Source organism: Nomascus leucogenys, chromosome 6 (genome assembly GCF_006542625.1).
Source record: "Nomascus leucogenys isolate Asia chromosome 6, Asia_NLE_v1, whole genome shotgun sequence".
Lineage (NCBI taxonomy): Eukaryota > Metazoa > Chordata > Mammalia > Primates > Hylobatidae > Nomascus > Nomascus leucogenys.
Genome location: NC_044386.1, coordinates 114162589 through 114181287, shown reverse-complemented (window position 1 = coordinate 114181287; position 18699 = coordinate 114162589). Strand labels below are relative to the sequence as shown.

Here is an 18699-nt window from a genome sequence, read left to right as displayed (position 1 = left end):
GGATCACGGACTGAGCAGACAGCAAGTTCAGAAGCATAATGGAATGTCTAAGTTAAAGGAAGAGAAGCAAAACTCTCCTATGTCCAGTTGGTGCCTTTCAAGAGGCAGTTGACTGGTATCACAGAGGTGGAGATTTTACTGTTGAGATGAAGTCATCTCTGGTGCAGGAAGTGAAGCCATCTCCATTGGTAGGGTTGTTGGTTGGGGCCGTGTCATCTGACATTACAGCATCTCCAGCAGTGAGCTCCTGGGTCAGGGTGATGCCATCTGGAATGTAGAGCTTGAGATATCCTTTCTCAAGTGGATACCCACTCAGGTTGAGGTGAGTCTCAGCATTTTCTGTGCTTGGTTGAAACAATGGCTTACTTGGAGGATTTGGGCCTCCCAACTGTAAACAAATTAAGGCACTCAGAACAGTTGTAATAAGACAGTCAACAGAATGGAGTGCAGCTGCACTTCATATGGCTTTGGTTTTTGTTTATTGGTGGAAGTTTAAGTTGAAATTGGTCTCGTTATCAGATGAGTGGCTATCTGGCCTAAGGGACAATCTATAGTTAAGGGGTCCCAAGACAGCATGTACCTCAATCTGGCCTCTAGCCCTTATGGGATGGTGGTAAGAGTGAACACTTATAAAGCCAGGTTAAGGCTTGGGGCAACATAGAGGCTCATTTGTTAGTTGATCTATCGGACAGTAATTCGAAAAGAAGTTTATGAGGAGACCATGATATCTCTCAGATAAATGGGCTGTCTGGGAAATATTAGGGACATGAAAGTTCTAATGAATGCTTCCTCCAAGAACCCAGCTTAAGTATTTTGAAAAATAAAATGTGTTTTGTTTATTGTGAGTAATGTTTTTAACTCCAAAAAGGATAAAGTGTGCTAATAAGAACTTTTATTGTGACCATAGTATATATGCAGACATGGTTTTGAGTTATATTTTGGGTATCTGTGAGGCAAGAAATTCCCCGATTTTTTTTACCCGAATGGGACAATTTCTACATAATGGCCCAATAGTTTCTAATCAATATGAAGATGAGACCATTTGTTGGCCAGGGCATCCAGGGCTAAGATGACTGCCTGAGGCTTGGCCAAGTCTGCTCCTTGGGTCCTGTCCTTTACCAGGGATATCCTGGCTAAGGGATGAAAAACAGCAACGTTTCACTGAGCTCTACCATGTAGGACGGTCAGCAGTGCCATCCACAGTCTACGAACTCCCATTACTGTTCACTTGGGGAATCCCAAGGGCTTCCAGGTAGCCAAGGGCTCTGTAAGAGCGGTGACCTGGGCACTCTGGCATGTACCACAAGTCTGAGGATAGACAAAGCTACTCACTCCTGCAGGCAGAATATGCCAGGGGTCCTAAGTTTGGCTCCATCCTGTCTTAGGGAAGACTGTAGCTGTGCTGAACTTGTGGAGTGCAGTTTTCATGACTAAAAGCATGGTGGGAAACTTGGAATACAGTCACAGCCTTGGAGACTGAGAGCCTCTGTTTTCAGGAAAGCCCAATAAGTAGGCAGCAACTGTTGTTTTAATGGAATACTGCATGAGGTCAAGAGGAGAAATCTTTTGTATCAGAAACTCTGGGGCAAGTAATGTTCCTAAGCATGACAGAGATGCCAGGAGGCATTAGAAAAGAGAGGAGGGGGAGGAGAAGGGGGAAGAGGAAGAGGAAGAGGAAGAGGAGAGGAGAGGACAGGAGAAATCTGTAGCCAGTGTATTTTGAAGAACACGTTTTAAATTAAATTTTTTTTTCCTTTAAAGATCATGTTTTTTTATTATTCCTTAGAAATCTTCAAGGCCACAAAGATTTCTCTCTCTCTCTCTTTCTCAGATTAGAAAAAGAATACTTGCAAAACAAAGGACTTGTATCTAAACTATGTGAAGGATTTTCAATCTACATAAGAATATAATTCATTAAAAATGTGCAAGAGTTTAACAAATACTTCAAAGAAAGTATAAAGGTAGCAAATAAACGTATAAGTATATTTGATTAGTCATTAGGGAAATGACATTTAAATCACAATAAAATACCATTTAATACCTATTCAAATGTCTGAAATGAGGTGAGACAGGGAGAAAGTGGGGAAGCTGACCATACAATATGTCTGTGAGGATGTAGAGGAACTGGAATTCTCATATATTCCTGGTGGGAATATAAAATGATGCAATTACTTTGAAAAACAGTTTGGCATTCTCTTAAAAATTTAAATATTTATGCACCATGTGATACACCCATCCCACTTCTAGATATTTACCCAAAAGAAATAAAGGTGTATCCTCATAAAAAGACTTGCACACAAATGTTCATAGCAGCTTTATTTGTAATAGCCCTAACCTGGAAACAACCCAAATGCCTATCAATATGGGATTGCATTAATACATTTCGATGTATCCATAAAATGGATTAGTACTGAGCAATAAAAAAATAAACTACTGACACATGCAAAAGCATGGCTAAATCTCAAATTGTACGGAGTGAACAGAGAAAGGGCATACACATCGAATGATTTTATTTATATACATTTCTGAAAAATTCAAATTAACTGATAGTGACAGAAAGCAAATCAGTGATGTCTTAAGGATCGGGGATAGGAAGGGGGTGGGGAGTGGGGAGAGAGTTCAAATGAGTGCAAGTAAACCTTGGAGGTAATGGATAGATTTACTGTCCTGACTGTGGTGATGATTTCATGGGGTGTATATGTGTGTCAAGATGTATCAAAACGTGCACTTTAAACTTCAGAAAAGCAGTTTTTCAAATGGCAATTTAGGAGAGCTACATGGAACAATTATTATATTGAAGACATAATAAAATCCAAAGCCTGAAAATCAGACCTCCTCAATCAAAACTTCTCAATCAAAAGAGTGGACAGAGTATCACTTACTTTTTTTTCTTTTTTTTTTCGAGACGGAGTCTCGCTCTGTCGCCCAGGCTGGAGTGCAGTGGCGCGATCTCGGCTCACTGCAAGCTCCGCCTCCCGGGTTCACGCCATTCTCCTGCCTCAGTTTCCCGAGTAGCTGGGACTACAGGTGCCCGCCAGCACGCCTGGCTAATTTTTTTTTTTTGTATTTTTAGTAGAGACGGGGTTTCACCATGTTAGCCAAGATGGTCTCCATCTCCTGACCTCATGATCTGCCCGCCTAGGCCTCCCAAAGTGCTGGGATTACAGGCCTGAGCCACCCCGCCTGGCCCACTTAAATATTTTTAAAGTCAGGAAGAAAATGTGTTGCTTTTGATAGATAGGTAGGTAGATGGATTGACAGATGATAAGTGATAGATTGACAGATGATGATGATAGATGGTAGAGATAGATGGATAGATGGATAGGTAGGTAGATAGATTAATTGATAGAGATAGACAGATTGACATATTGATAGATGATAGTTGATAGATGAACAGATGATAGATAAATGTTAGATAGATATAGACAGATATAGATAATAGATAGATAGATAGATAGATAGATAGATAGATGATAGATAGATAGATAGATGATAGATACATATAGACAGAAAGATTGATTGATTGATAGATTGATGGGATAGATAGATAGATAGACAGGAAACTGCATAGTTAAAACAAATGAGATGTCCTTCTTCTCAGCTATTTAGCTATCACAATAAACTCCATGATATAGGAGGATCCTCATGTTACAGTGTGGGAAAAGCCAGGTAGAGGGGGTCACTGCCTGGGGCTGTAAGGATCCAGGAAGTCAATGCCTGAGCCCCTTTGCATTATGTCTCCTGTCTGTGATACAGCTGGAAAGGGCTGGAAGGGTTGAGAAGAAATCCCTCTACTCCCATCCCTTATGGCCAGAGCTTTGTCACTCTCAGAAGACACTTAACAGCAGACTCATATTTCTCATTTAACCCCTGTACAGATTTAACCATGGCTACCCAGGATCGTAACATGAATTTCTTGAAAGTTCAGAATGTTCTCGGCATATGATACAGCAACTCTGCAGGGAGATTTTAGTTCATTTTGTGGCACTTCTGCTGCTCTAACAAGATATACAATAGCACTGAACTACTCATCGGATGATTTCCAGGAACAAAGCACTTTGCGGATCTATTAGGAAGCCACAGGGTCAATGCCTAATGCTTCTTCTGCACTCCAGGATTTGAACCTTGCAGTTTTCCATTTTGGCCAGGCTCTAAGGGAAAGAATAAGGCTTTTAGTTTGGGAAATAAGTACAAAGAAACAGTTATAAAATTTCATAATGGGAGATAGTGTTTCTCTTATTAAGCCCCCAAAACTTTTACCACTGAACATCACTCTTGGCTTCGAAGAGCAAGACTAAAATAATTATTTGGTGCTTCTTTTTTAAAGTTAAAGATTAAACGAAGAAAAAAAAAAAGTTGCAGAACAGAAGGAAAGCCTCCAATTGCACTGTGCAATACTAATGTCTCCCTAGGAAAGGAAAGAGCAAAAGTTTGAGTTAATTGTATTAGTTTGGTGTGTCTGAATAGTTAGCTAACTCTAAAAACTTGTCAGGCTGCTCAAGAATTTTTGTTTCTTAGTTTTTCTACCTATGCCTGCCCCACCCCAGTGAGACCCTGGGACCTTATGCATGCATAAAGTAACAGAGAAAGGGGGAGTCTAATGTGGAATTCTGGAGGATTTGTGTGTGCAACAATGAAAAATTAGTATTATATTATATATATATATATATATATATTTTTTTTTTTTGAGACGGAATCTTGCTCTGTTGCTCAGGCTGGAGTGCAGTGGCATGACCTCGGCTCACTGCAACCTCTGCCTCCTGGGTTCAAGCAATTCTCCTGCCTCAGCCTCCTGAGTAGCTGGGATTACAGACACGTGCCACCACGCCTAGCAAATTTTTGTATATTTTAGTAGAAATGGTGTTTCACCATGTTGGTTAGGCTGGTCTCAAATTCCTGACCTTGTGATCTGGCCTCCTTGGCCTCCCAAAGTGTTGGGATTACAGGTGTGAGCCGCCGCACCTGGCCTGTATTTGATTTTTTACAAGTAGGATAGCACTTACATTATCAAGAAGCTGAAAATACCACAAATTTGACTCTGACAATCCTGCTATTCTTAAATTATCAAGTTAAACATCAGACAGAGAAAAATATTACCATCCATTTATAAGAGAGTTTTGAAGATATCTAATATTCTATGAATTTTACGGAGGTGGGGACCAGGAGGATGTTTTCACTTATAAATGGATTATGTACCCATCCAATTCACATTTTGATGAGTAAATCTTTCTGCAGTAACTGAGGTCCTTTTGTCTTATCAATCAGGCTTCAAATTCATTGTCCATTTCAGGTTGTACCACCATGAGGAACTTTCTCAGGGATTCTAGTAAGTTCTGTGATTATATCATGAAAATCTATAAATATAGCCCATATATCCTTGACTCTAGTTAAAAAAAAAAAGAGGAGGAGCTACCATTATCTATGATTTTATCTAAATCCTCTGGACTATTTATGTGTTCATTATCTTGTACCATTACTATAGTCCCCAGGATTCAAAAACACGCACTTGGTTATAAATGATTAAACTAATATGGTATGTTCTATAATTTAGGGTTTCATTTAATTCTCACAATAAGTCTGTGTGGTAAGTACTATTATTGCTTTTTTTTTAACAGATAAATCTGAGGCATTGACAAGATAAGTAAATTTAATCAAAGCTAGTTGAAGCTAGAATTATGGTATGAATTCAGAAATTATTATTTTAATAGCCTGCATGCTTAATCACCACACTGTGTTTCAGAGATAGTCATTCTCTACTGGTTTATGAGATTTACAAAAAGGTTGTACATTGATCTTATATATCATCATGAAAAAATCTTTACTGTAAATAATTAAAACTGATTCAAGACTTGGTTCCACCCTAAATGTATTAATTTTTAGGCATGAATCTATCTTGTTTTTGAAAAAAATCCATATATATAATATAATAAATTATTATTACCATATGATTTTATTTAGAACTGTAATAACTTAATTATAATATTTTATTTAAAAATTAAAATAAATTTTAATTTATTTCTGATGAACACTGTAGGAGAGACCTTGTGCTAGTCTGACCTTCCTTGGGCTTTAACTAACAGACACAGGAAAAAAAAGAAAATGTCATTGGATACAGTAACTTTGTTGATAAAGATGTTGCTATATCAATAAAAAAGACTGTCTTTTTCTCCAGGCCTCACCTTTGCTTGTTACGCAATGATATCCTACCACTGGCGGGAATACTAAAAACCAGCGATGCTATGTCTGTAGTTCAACAGCTCCTAAAGCTGTTTACTTGAAGTAACAATACTTTCCACTGTGCATTGTGAGTGAAGAACTGAAATGAATGTACTAGCAGTGCATTTAATTAGAAGATTTAGTCAGGCAGGCAAGAAAATCCCCTAACCAGAAATAGCGACATGTGGGCTAGTAGTGTTCTAGCCACTAGTAATTGCTTAATGGTACAGAGAATCCTGGTGAAAAGCCCATGAGATATTCTTACTATTAGTGTAAACTGAATTCAAAGCTTTGGTTTGCTTGCTTAGGTATTATGTGCACTTAGGAGATTAGATTAATAATAGCCCAAACGAGTTCTGTTATGGCAAGTACAATCTTAATGTCTCACGGCTTTAACCATATTATTTCAGCAAGTCCTAGGTCTTAAATGAACCTCATTATTACAATCTAAGTGGCTTTGAATGAATTCAATCTCATAACAGAAAAATGTCTAAACCTCCCCTTCTGAGTCCCCCATTTTTCTATGGTTCTATAACCCTACCCCCATATTGAGAACTTTGAGGGATCTTGTCATCTGTACTTCACTGTGAAGACCTTGACTCACTGAATTTTCCGTACATTCACAGCTCTCTTCGTTCACATAGACTCTTTTCTCTCTTTGTCCACAGGTATTGACTTGTGGTAAGCCCAGTCGTCTTTCTCTGGATGGAGATTAGAAGTCTGCTGGCAGGCATCTGGGGTGCCAGGCCTGAACTCCCTCGAGTTTCTTCAGTTACAATGGTCATATTTGTTTTACTTGGATGCTGAAAATGTTTAAGAGACTCACCTGCCTCTTACATCAAATTGTAACTCAACTTATCTGGATAATTGGTGACTTCATGTTTGTCATTAAAGGCTTTCTTAACTTCTCTCACCTTTCTCATTTATCCCTGTTTGTTAAGATCATCTTGCAGCCCTAACACTTAGGAGTCCCATTAGATCTTTTCCTTCATGCCCTGTGCTTTAGGACCAATCTAGCCAATCACAGGTCCCACCTGCTGCTATTTTAATTTGCAATTTAAAAAATTCTGAGTAAAACTGAGAATCTAAATATATTTATTGGCCATTTGTATCTACTTCTTTGTAAATTGCTAGTTTTCTATCTTTTTTATTGATTTGTTTGAGCTTTTATTAGTTAAAATAATTAATTATTGTGAAAGAATAATTAATTATATAAAATAACTAATTATCTTTGTGTAAAGATGAATTATTTTTTTGTTGGGTTGACTCTCCTTAGACTTCTAAACATTACAGTGTGTACTTGTTATCCAGAATATGTTTAGTCACATATATCTAACATTTTCTAGTATGTGAATTTTGTGTTTATTAGGAAGATCTACTCACAGCTCTCACTGCCTTTTTATGCCTATGGTGTTCACTTCACTTCAAGCCCATGCCACTGTATGCCTATATAACTACTCATTTCTGGAATGACCCTGCAAACTCATATCTCTTCTCCTCTTTGCGCATGGTTGCCAGTCCAAACTGCCTTAAGACAAACAAACAAACAAACAAAAACAAAAATCCAACTAATGATTTAGTGCATTCAGGTTTCAGAGCATGTTCTTACATTATTTTGATAATGCAGGTTTTCCTACCTGAATGTGTACTCAAGAGATTCAGAATGGAGGAGATTTCTTTGGGAAGCCAAAGGTAGTGTACGGACTGTAACTGGGGGCCTGTGAATGAATTGCCTCTTCCAGTTCCAGCATATGGCCACCACCATCTCGTAATTTCCCTTAGTTTCAGAAAAGGTGCAGCTTCATTAGGATGGCAAGATATACATAAGGTGTCATTAAAGAGCCTATGTAAGTCACAGCTAAAAATATGTATGAGAAAAAATAAAGTTCAAAATGATTGCCCAACAACCATGAACCGTTCAAATAAGTTATATTGCATCAATGAATCATGTGTTATGCTCTCAAAGATAATGTATTGCCATAAAGAAATGCTCATGACACAATGTCTCAAAAATGATATAATGGTAGTAGTCATATTAGTTCTGAGCCTTCTTTGAATGCTTAGCTATTTACCTAATTTCCTTTTTTAAATGTTCACTGCAAAAGCAAGATATAAAACTGTTCAAACTGGGAATTTTTTGACTTGTCTGCATTTTTTCTGAGTTTAGTAAATGAGCACTATATGAGTTTATTAGTCAGAAAATATTATTTCAAAAAGCTAAATATTAATTCAAGGCCAAACACAATGAGGCATTTCATTTATATCTTGTCCTAGAAATCTCTTAAGTGCCCTTAAAGGATCATTAAACACACCTTTTTATTATCGTTTGCACACTTCACTGGAATATATATACCCCTTACTAGAATGTAAGTTTCCTGGGGGAAGAGCCATGTTTACGTTTTAATACACTGCTCGGCACAATAGGCCTTCACAGAACATCCACAGACACGAATTACCTCTGTCCATCCAGATGGGAAAAGCCTGTTTTCTAAATTCTCTACAATCACATAGGGAGCAAGAAAAAAAGTACTTTAAAAGTAATTTTGATTGTTTCTAGTGAAAAATATCAAGAGGAAAACAGTGAAATCAGCAAAATGTGCCCAGAAGCTGAGTCCTCTTATTAACAATGTGGATATTAATTTATAATACAAAATAATACATACGCATAACTTAAAAACTCAGAATATCCAAAGTAAAAAGTAACATCCTTTTTTTATAACAACCCCCACCAGACTCTAAACGCGACTAGCATACATAATTTCTTATGATTTATTCCAGAGGCCCTAAACATTCATAAATGTATTAGATTATGCAAAACACATGGAGATATAGATATATTTGTTTATATTATTTATAACAGTAGAAATAAATATATATGAAAAATTTGTGTATATATGAAAAAATGTGTGTATATATGTAAATATATACATACTTCATGAAAAATATTATGTACACATCAGAATATAATCCTATTGCACTTGATTTTTTAAATTTAACATCTCTAGCAATCTTTCTTTTCAGAAAAGTGCATCATTCTGCACTTTATTTTTTTATTTATTATATCTAGCAATCTTTCTATTCAGTGGACTTTATTATAATATAGTACCACTTTATTGACAGATACTTTGGTTATTGCCAAAATTATTCTTAAGGCTTTTGTAAAATATATATATATAATTTATATGTGTGTCATATATATAATAAAGTTGATATGTATATAATATATATAACACATATATAAATTATATATGAAAGTTAAATATATGTATATGTATGTATATGCATACCTGTGTGTTTCTGTTTGTGTAACTTACAGCACTCCTAGTAGAATACTCTTTTTAAATATGGAAATGCATTAGTAAATTGCTACCTAGAAAGTTGATAGGAAGTGGCAGCCTGGCTCCACCCACTTCAGCACTGGGGAGAAACCAACCTTAGCATTCGTTTCATCAGAGAGATAAAAAATGGTAACCTGCTGTTATTTTAATTTGCAATTTAAAAAAATTCTGAGTAAAGCTGAGAATCTAAATATATTTATTGGCCATTTGTATGTACTTCTTTGTAAATTGCTAGTTTTCTATCTTTTTTATTGATTTGTTTGAGCTTTTATTAGTTAAAATAATAGACCTTTGTGAAAAGATGAATTATTTTTTCCCTGGATTGACTCTCCTTAGACTTCTAAACATTATAGTGTGTACTTGTTATCCAGAATATTTTTAGTCACATGTATCTAACATTTTCTAGTATGTGAATTTTGTGTTTATTAGGAAGATCTACTCACCCCCTGATGATTAAAACAATCCATGATTTGTTTTCTAAACGGTTTACAGATTGACTGATTGATCTGGATTTTTGTTTTGTTTTGTTTTTGCATGTAATTAGTCACTTTCTTCTCTCCCCTCCTATGTCCCCTTCTAGGAGCCACACTTGAGAGATGAATTTTCTATAGCCTGAGGATTTGATGCAACCTCAGTGGCTGGAACAAGTATCTGCCCTTTCCTCTTGTTAAATGTCTGATGTCAAGATTGGCTTCTCAGGGACCTACTTGACTCTAGTAGGAGGTACAGTGTGGGCCCTTGGAAACTTTGTACCAGCGATAGCATTGATTGTTTACTTTCCTCTTCATTTTCACTTCCATTAACTCAAGTGGCAAAAGACTTTTGGCTTCTCGCCTGATCGTGCAAAAGGCTGGGAGGAACTGCATGTGGGTCTCTCTACACTACACACGTCTCTGCCCACCTCCGCTGACCCGAAGGCTTTGCAGCACCTCCCGGCTCGGCGCTTCCTACAATATCTCCTGCCATCTTTACTTAGTGATGTGGATGATTGGAAGCTTCTGGCCACCAGCCCTTTCCACAGTTTGAGTACTGCTGATGCAGTTTTGTTATTGCTTGTTTGTTTTCATTATTCTCTTGTAGGGATGTCAGGGGGTGGCAGTGGGAAGCATTTGAGATCTGGCTTTACTCCTCTATCTTAAATAACAGGAAGTTCAAACTATTGTAATCATTTCTAAATCATCCACTGCCATGGGAAAATGGCTAAAATAAATAGCCCACAGCAATCACTTCTATAAAGAAAATTGTGTCTCTTGAGAAAAGATATTAAAATCCAGGGAAATTTTCAAAAGGAAATTTCAATGTTATTAATTGGTCCATATTAATATAGAACTATTTCTTATTCTAATCTTCTTTGGAAGTAACAATCCTTATCAAATTCTTCAAAGAATATCTAAACCTGAAAGTATATAATATTAATTCTTTTTGTTCCTGCTTTCCATCATCACAGAATCTGGCAGAAACAACATAAAAAAGTTATGAACCAAGAATACTAACATAGCAATGGAATACATGAATTTTTTTCCCATGGCAATTCAACAGCTGTTCTGTGGGGATCAAATACCTCTACCATTAAACAATACAGGAAATTAATAATTTCAAGCACAACTTAGATCACTGCTTTACTTATGAGTTTTCAGGCCCAAATCAGATTTTAAGTGTGTGTGAGCAGCTTTTAAATAAATGTTAAACAATTGTATTGCTCTAGGAAAAATTTGACAACATTGAATATGTAAGCATTAACATTTTTGTATTAAAGTCAGATTCAAATGATCATCAACGGAAGTCTGTTCTTTACCTATTTTTCAAAATTCTTGATTTCTCTTCCTATTTAGGACAGTTGCATTTTCACAAAGCTGTTTGATGTGGGTTTTTTTGTTTTTTAACAGACAGATAAATCTGAGTTCAGTGTTTAGTTTCTGACTCTACATAAGCTTCATGTTTCTCACTTATACAAGGCTTGTGGAAGATGCCCTCCAGGACAAATTTTCTTCTGTACCTTCAAAGATGAAAGACTTCTACCAAAGGGATAAAATTTGCCTCAAGCTTTCAAAAATGTGATCTCCAAGTTCATTACTTGTGCTCCATTCCAGTCAACTGGAGTCAAATCCACATAGCAGAATCGCCACCCGAGACCTTGTCTGCCATTTAGAAAATAACTTCCCAAACCACAGAGGGTTAATTTGGAGCCCACCTCTCTATACATGGATTTGTTTTTCTCTCTGAAGAGTCCAAGCCAGTGATAACCAGGGCAATATCTTGTCGGACACTGATATTTCTGCTGTCAAAAAAACAAAAACAAAAATAAAAATGGGTAACTTTTTTTTTTTGTCTCCCTAAACCTCCCATACAAGGTCCCAAACTACCGCCCTGGGCCTATGGGTTCCTCACAAGCTACCAGATTGTGCAATGTACTATCACAGAATGCCATATTAGAGCCCTGTTCCAGTCGCATCCAATAAGTAATCTGGCATGAAGAAAAGTTAACTGAATTAGTGGCCAGTTGGGACACTTTGTGACCTACTCTTTAGGAACCAAGTCCTCTGAACTTTTCCATTCCGCTTTGCCTTCATACTTTAATAGGGACCGAATCTCCATTAACAATTGAACGGCGACAATAAGTGCCATCAGGAAAAGGAAATTCAATTTTCGTGGGGGATGACAGCCTTACCTTTTTGCGCTTAATTGGCCGTATTGTCTCCAAAAGTTAATTGGTTACTTAGTCCAGGTAGTTAGTAAAATGTTTAGCTGCGTCAAAAAGCGCAGGCTCCCACTGTTAATGGGGCATGAAATGGAATGTTTGATACTGCAAATAAAATCAGTGATATTCAAGGATGTTATGGTAGGTAATGCGTTGAAACTGCCATTTAATGGGTCCTGGAAGATTAGGGTAGTGTCAGCCGGAACCGCCCGGTCTCTTTTCTGACATTGTTAGTTGCCTCTTCATTTACTTAACGGCTGTCTGCACTGATTACATAGGCATAAAACTCCCTACAAAAAAACAACAGAGACACGCTCTATTAGCAGTCCAATTAGAACTATTTGCATATTACAGTTCATTTCTGCTTAAGTGAATCCCTAATACAACTTTAGGAAAAAAAAATTCTATTGTGTCATTTGAAAGAAAGAGAAAAGAAAAGCCTTAAAGGTGAGCTCTCCTTTCTTTTTCTCACTTCATTTCTCTCTCTCTCTCTCCCTCCCTCATTTCGAATATTATCTACTTTGAATTGAAAAAGAGAAAATAACAGCTTTGAACTTGAGACGATGTTGTTGACATTTATGAAGACTAGAGCATTCTTATGATAATTCAGTCCTTCTGCAAAAATCCAGACCAGTGTCACACATTACCGTTATGCTTCACTAAGAGAAAGTGTCTACTTTTGAGATACGTTTATAGTTTGTTTTAGATCCGCATTGCTTTGAATTTTCCAGGAAAGATGTTAATCTCTGTAACAATGTCCCAGGCAGGGCAGAGTCCTTTTTGTGGTGTCCCTTACCTGCACCATTACAGAGAGCAGAAAATGCAGTTCTGCATCTGTCTCTGTGCCACTAAAGGTTCTGACTGTGTACACCTGGGGCATCGTCAACTGTACATAGTATCAACACACGTGAAATCAATTCCTTTTCACATAGGTAAGGACGGTGACAAGTAGGGTTAAAAGCAAAACTGGAGACTTGACTTTACCAGACATTTCTCTGATTTTCCAAATCTTAGTCCTTAGAAATGTCATCATTTGATGGCTACTTATAAAGGCATTAGGGACACTTTATTTGCATTATTATTAATATTAATAATGATGATCATATAGAAATCAGAGGGTTTTTTATTGAGGTTGGAAAGGACTCTTTCCCTAGCATAGGCCCTGATAAATACTACTGAGTTAAAAGCAACATGCTTTCTTAAACTGATGCTTGAAGTGTGTAGAGAGTGTTTTAAGACAGCAAGCACAGTTTGCCACAAATGTTTTCAAGACGCTCCATGGACATTCACATCATTCCCCAATCTCACTGAGTCCTGTGAGTTTATGGGAGACTGGGAGATTACAGGAATAATTATTAAATGGAAAAGGAGAGTGTGGGAAAGGAGAAATGGATCAACCGCACTGAGTCTCTGGTAGGTCCTGCAGGTGACAGGAAGAGGACAATGATGGCCCACTGGGTACCACTGACAGTTTCAGTGGATGGTCGGGCAGGAGGGTAGTCTGGACTGTAGGAGAATGAGGATGCCAGTATAGGAAGTTTCAAAGCACTTGGCATCTCATGGCAGTCACTACGACTGACTGCAATGGAGATAATGATGGTTTTTCAATCTAATGTTCAACATTTTATTTGAGATGCATACATAACTCCTTCAATTAAAAAAAGTACAGAAAGCACAAGACTGGAAATCCCCCTCCAAAACATCTGGACTGGACAGCAGAAGATCAAGAAGCGTGAGAGGGAAAGGAGTTTGTTATTTTGGGGATTATCGTGATGTCAGCAACTCATGTTGCTGGCAAGTTTCCCTTTAGACAAAGCCCTGGCTCCCACCACAAGCTTATAGCCATGCCCTTGAATTTTCTCAGGCCTGGGACCAGTGAAAACCCTCATGTCTGAAGAATGATCCTCTTGCCCTGAATGGACTCTAAGATGAGATATGCCAATGGGGATGCATTAGAGCCATTTGATTGGTCCTCGGAGTAGTTACCTAGAAGAGCCACACGACACATTTGATGTTCACACACTTACACTAATACCCACGGAGTTTTTCCAACAGTCACATCACCCATTTCTCTTTTGTCCTGCAAGCCTAATTTCACAGGTCAGCCCACCCTCTACGATTCTCTGAATTTGCCAGTCACTGGAGGAGTTCAGGTGTTGACCATGACAAATGGGAGAGGAGAGATGGGGATTATTAAAAGTGACAAATAAACTATTCAAGAAACGTGAGCAATTCCTAACTGGCCCTTTTTCTTGTTCATCTCTAAGCCACCATTTTAAGTGTAACAAGTACACAATTGTAAGGAAAAAGCAGAGAGGAAAGATAGCAACAACAATAGCAGCCACCCAACCCCAAAGCAGTGTAAACAAACCAAACAAAAAAGCCTATCAGAGGGAAAGGCAAAATCCTCGATCTGTCATTTTCAATTCTTTTCACCACAGGAGCAGAGGCGCAGTGTGAAACGTGCTGGCTCTGCCTGCCATAGGTATTGTTTGGATGCCCCGGTGGGTCCTCTGTGCCCTGCCTGCTGCTTTCATCCAGCTCTCATTAACACTACCACCAGATGAGCACCGGCAGAGGAAGAGGCGGACACGCCGGCCCATTGCCTGGGTGCAGCGGCCCTGCCAGGGGTGGCAAGGCAGTGAGTGCCAGGGACAGTGAGCCAGACAGCTTCAAAACACATACTTTTGCCCCTGAAAGCAGTCGTTGCACCCCGCCAGGAAAACAGCTCTCTGGAAAAGCACTGCCTGCTAGTAAAATGGACTAAATCAGTAAACAGTGATTAAGGCTCTGGCTCCGCGACTGTTGTCGCCACCTCAGACACATGGCTTCTCCTCCCTACACACACGCACACACAGAAAAAAAAAAAAAAAAAGAAAGTAAAACCAAGCAACAGAGCCAAAGTTGAGATCCAGAGGGAGTTGGCTGAAGAGTTAAGGAGAGAACAATTCACGTTCCTTGAAGTGGAGATGCTGTTTTCCTGAAAAAATGAAATGAATATTTTTGGATATTCATTTCTCTCACTTTTTGGACTTGCAATGAGAATTGCCTTTCTAAATAAAACATCAAGCAATGAATGTAAGCAGTAGGTTGTTCAGTTCAACATCTACTCCTTATTTGTCTGATTCAGTAATGTGCAGAACATAATCTAAATCCCTCCAATAGGTGGGATAAACGGAAGCAGCAAAACATGTCTTGATGTGTGCTGTTTAGTAGAAACATGTCACTTCATCAGATTGCTTTCTTGAGTCAGAAGAATAAATCCTACATGCACAAATATACATACATATGTACCCTTCGATCTTCCCATGTACAGATATAGACAGATTTCATATGTAAATACTATTATATAATTTCATGCTTTTAATTTTTTTATAATGCTATTACCATAATAATTTAAAATATGTTGTAGCTTTCACCATGAAAATGTGTTTACATGGAGAGTAGTCACTGTGGAGTCATTGTGGCTGTGCTTTGAACCCAGCAGAGAAGGCTGACTGGAACTCTAGAATACAGGAGTATAATTCAAAAACACTCAGACAACTTGGAGAAATGGTCAGAAACAAGCAGAATGAGGTCTTCTGAGTGCAGGGTCACACATCAGGGAAGGAAAAAAACCAATGAACTCCACAAATGGGGATCTAGGGCTGGCAGCAACTCCCAGGCTGACTGTGAATCAGAAGTATGGACCGTGTGGGCTAGCAGACTCCTGAGCAGCACCCTGTCAGGCCCCAGGACGAAACTGCATGTAGCCTTAGCCCACCCAACTCGATCCTGGTTCAGAATGGAATGATTCAAGTGAATGAAGAGGAATCCAAGCAGGAAATTTTAATCAAAAGGAAAAAAGACCAACCCTCAAAGACTTAATGTCCACACATATATAGATGGTAGTCCTCAGAGGAACTTGCCAAATATTGTATGGATTATTTCCCAAACATCTCTAAAAACAGCAGCTAGTAAAAAACAACTCAATTTATCGTTGGAGAACCTCAAAATCCGTGCCCCTGCCAAATCTCCTGTTGAAATGTAATCCCCTCTGTTGGAGGTGGGGCCTGAGAGAAGTGTTTGGATCATGGGGGGCAGATCTCTCGTGAATGGCTGAAGGAGCCAGCCTCTTGATGAGGAGTGAGTTCACGGGAGATCTGGTTGTTTAAAAGTGTGTGACATCTGCCCCCTCCACTAATGCTCCTGGTCTGGCCTTGTGGGATGTCTGTTCCTCGTTTCCCTCCTGCCGTGGCTGTAAGTTTCCTGAGGCTTCACCAGAGACCAAGAGGATTCCAGCACCATGCTTCCTGCATAGCCTGGAGAACTGTGAGCCAATTAAATAGCTTTCCTTTATAAATTACGCAGCTTCAGGTATTTCTTTATAGCAACGAAGAAAGGCCTAACACAGGGGCACAGGGCATCTTCACCAAGTGTGGTCCCTGCAGCAATGCTAAAGAGTGTTCACAGATGACACTGGGTGCTGGAAACTAGACATGGCAAAGGGAAGAGGAAATAAAGACTTGGGGAAAAGCCCAAGATGAAGAAGAAAGAGGAAAGGAAGAGCGTAAGTGTAGTTATGGATATACAACCATACTCAGGGGTCATGTGGGCAGTAGAGGCAGAAATTAATCCTTGGACCCTGATTTTTTTTTCAAATGCAGAATGTAATAATAATAGTAGAAATGACAGTAATAAATAATATTCACAGAGGTATCAAAAACTCTGTTGGCCGTTAAGAATCTCCACTTTGGTCACCTCCCACACAGGGGATTACATTTCAACAGGAGATTTGGTGGGGGCACAGATTTTGACAGTTTCTCCAACGATAAATTGAGTTGTTTTTCACTAGCTGCTGTTTTTAGGAAACTGAGCCCTAGAAAGGTGTTTAACTTACTTGCCAGCTCACTGTCTCCAGGGATTTTGACTAGCCTTTAATTGTTTCCCTCTTAACAACAAATGTATTAAGGAAATTCTGTAAACGTAGGCAAATCACTAACCCATTATAAGGATTATTATTTCTCAGTCTAAATTGTGTTTGCATTTGTTATGGGAGTGGTGGTAAGAGCATTCAAAGTTATTGAAGTGTCTTGAGGTAGTGATTCTGGTTAATGTTTGACAGTGGTCATCGTGGGGAGCCCTGGTGTGAGTGTGTCTGTGCAGGAATGGCTACTTAATTTGCAGGGCCCGGTGAAAAATTTAAGTGTGGGACTTTGACAAAGACCCAGATATCCCCTACCCAAAGGCTGAACTCTAACACAGGGAGAAGAGCCCACTCCCAACAGATTGCAACCTCCCTTTCTGGATGTGCTAGGTATCTGAATTGGCACCTGCCAATATGCATTCTGAATGCACCCTAATGCTGCAGGAATAGGGCAGGGCTGGTATCCACCTTGCCCTGCCCCAAGACAGCACAGCACTCGTACCTATCCTGACCCTCCCCAAGCCTGCACCTAGGACTTGCAGGTGGCCAAGGACTATACTGAACAGAAATTTGCTCTGGTTGCATGTCCATGAAACACACTGTGTGTGCCTCATATATAACAATAACCTTTCTAGGGAATTTTAAGAAATATTTTCACATTTAATTAATATAAACATTGCAAGATTGTCCCAAACAGATGCTATTTTGAAAATTATCCCCCTTATGAGGCCATGAACAATTTCCAACAACACAGAATAATTCATGGCTGCCCTTTTAATTTTTGTTTGTTTATTTATTGTTTTTTAGAAATGTGGTCTCACTGTGTTGACCAACCTGGAATGCTGTGGCTATTTACAGACAAAAATCACAGAACTTACAGCTGAAAAAATCCTGTGCTCAATTGATCATCCTGCCTCAGCCTCCCTAGTAGCTGGTGCTACTGTGCCAAGCTAATTCATGGCTCTCTTTTTTATCCAAATCTGGGAACCAGTTTATAGTCTCATCACTGAGAGTCATCACTTTCCCTTACATCCAATTATAGTATCTAGCTGGCTACCTATTATTTTATATATTATATTATATTATATAGTATTAGATATATACAAATAAGCATGTGTATGTGTATATTTTTTTCAGTAAGAGAAGTAAATTTATGTCAATGCTAAGTTCTAATTTCCAACAAACTCCCTTTCAAGGAAGTGGCATTTTCATTAGTCTTTATATTCACAGACAAACCCAATACACAGCTATTATTAGGGAAAATGTGTCCCTTTATGAATCTCTTTGAGAAATGACAAATAATATTGAAACTATCCTAAGGTGGTAATTTGATGGAAGAAAATCGTTTCAAACACCTCTTTATTCCCATTTAATTTCACCTTTACTCATGGGTAATCACTGATGTAACTCATTGTTCGTAAGCTTTTCTAAAAATTGAGGAATCGTTTTGCTATGAGACTTTCATTTTCAGATCTAGAAAGTCATCTCAAATTTGGAGGAGAATTCTTTCATAAATATCTTTACATTAATTTTGTTTACAG

At 38.4% G+C, this 18699-nt stretch overlaps 1 long non-coding RNA gene across 1 annotated transcript in view; it reads right to left on the bottom strand.

Annotated features, from left to right (window-relative positions):
- Positions 1-3523: 3523 nt before the first annotated feature.
- Positions 3524-18699, bottom strand: part of LOC101176861 — a 74809-nt gene continuing 59633 nt past the window's right edge. Inside the window, exons 4-6 of the long non-coding RNA XR_178454.3 lie at positions 12223-12542; positions 8570-8713; positions 3524-4151 (exon numbers count right to left, since the gene is read on the bottom strand). This is a non-coding gene — a long non-coding RNA (uncharacterized LOC101176861). The remainder of the gene's footprint in view (positions 4152-8569; positions 8714-12222; positions 12543-18699) is intronic.